The following is a 2,062-nucleotide window of genomic DNA, read 5'->3' on the forward strand; positions in this document are numbered from 1 at the left end:
TGATTCAAGTATAACGGGTAGGGATTCACCTCCGTCACGTGACCCGCGTCCTAAGGCGATTCAAGTATAACGGGTAGGGATTCACCTCAGTCACGTGACCCGCGTCCTAAGGTGATTCAAGTATAACGGGTAGGGATTCACCTCCGTCACGTGACCCGCGTCCTAAGGTGATTCAAGTATAACGGGTAGGGATTCACCTCCGTCACGTGACCCGCGTCCTAAGGTGATTCAAGTATAACGGGTAGGGATTCACCTCCGACACGTGACCTGCGTTGCCGATATGTTAAGGTGACCCGAACCCCTGGATCTTACAGGGATGGTCACGTGGGGTGAGCCACGTGACCATTATGGGTATATAAGCTGCTGCGCCTCGCAGTAAGGGGGTGCTCTGGTTTTTCTTGCCAGCTGCTCCATTGTACACAACGCGAAGGTTATCAACGAGTGGTAAGATGTACGTTCACGTTTCATTCCCCGACTCACCCTCTGCCTGGTGCTTGCTGACGGCTTGACCGTCCCTGCACACAGGCACGTTGAGATCTCGGGCCGTATTATTTGATATATTATATGCTGTGTTTGCTGTTTCTGGGCATTCAGCCCAAGTTTGTGTGGCGTTTATAGCTACCGGCCTGTTTGTCGGTATGCTAATAAAAGCACCGGCGTTCCCGGTTTGAATACCAAACTTGGTGTCGTGGTCTCTGTCACTGCCCGTGTCCGCGTGTGGATCCATGATCAAACCTGTGGCGCACATTGAGGCCGGGACTGGCTCAAACGTTACATTATGATTGGAAACGCGCGATTTTTATTATTATTATTGTAACTTATTAATCTTATTTATTATTATCTGGTAATTTTAATTTTTATTAGTAGTAGTAATAGTATTATTAGTTTAGTATTTGTATTATTTATTAGGAATATCTGGCTAATCTGACACATATTCACCTATATTATCTGCTAATCTAGACATACGCAGTTCAGCTGGAACCTCCTGGCCAGTAACGGACATGCACACTTTTGGATCGCATAGTATATGGTTTAAGAGCTCACTACGCTCGCTATTATGAAGTTTGCCTCAGACGGCACTGCACGCTAACACGGGTATGCGACAGGACCCATCACGCTGCTGCAATTGCGCAGATATTCTCTCCGAGAGAGAAATAGTAGGTTTGCAAAGATTATTTGCATAATGAAGAAGGGTTTATCCCTAGCATTAGAATTTTATATACAGACTATCCATCAGTAGACGCGATTCATGTTTATGCGAAATCAGGAGGAAAGAACACTTGTGTGCTGTGTGCTGCTGTGTGTGTGAGCAATGTGTCGCGATGTGTGTAGTTTGTGTGATAGTGTGTGTGTCTCCTGGTGTGTGTGCCTGTGTGTGTACGCCTCAATTGTGTGTGGTGTGTGTGTGGTGTGTCGCGACTCACCGGACCTGCTGTGTGGTGGCAGGGCCAATGTGTGTGGGCGTGGTCGCCGCGCGTATGTTATATTAATATATATATGTCAAGAAATACTTTATCACATTTATAGATGTTTTATCCTGTTATCTGATTCATTTATGCGGCTGGCGCTATAAGCTATATAAGCAGCAGGTGTTGAGCTAGCTCCAATTTGTTCACACGCGAACACAACAACAACAGTCAGCGAGCAAACAACAACAACAACAACTAGCAAAACTATAGGGCGCCACAAACTGCCGCAGAAATTTTTTCTGTATGATAGAAACGCTGCGAGACAGACCGCGCCATTAAGACATGATCGAATAGACGAAGGATCCGTGGATAGATGGCGCCACTCACTTGCTAGACGATCGTTCACTTTTCGGCAGCCCGACTCATTAATCTGGTTACAGATGACAGATGAAAGTCCCCACGGCGCGCGCTCTCTCACCGTGCCTCACGCGCACGATGTCAGGTTATTGCCAGACACGATTCTATTACTAACGAGCATTAGGGCATCGGTTGTTGAGCTGTAATTTTGACAGGTGAATGCAAAAATGACATCTCACTGACTTTTGATGTGTGTCTACACAGTAGCGTTAGAGAATAGAAGGCCAGTATTATCC

This window comes from Priapulus caudatus, unplaced genomic scaffold, assembly GCF_000485595.1.
Source record: "Priapulus caudatus unplaced genomic scaffold, Priapulus_caudatus-5.0.1 Scaffold2590, whole genome shotgun sequence".
NCBI classification, from domain to species: Eukaryota; Metazoa; Priapulida; class Priapulimorpha; order Priapulimorphida; family Priapulidae; genus Priapulus; species Priapulus caudatus.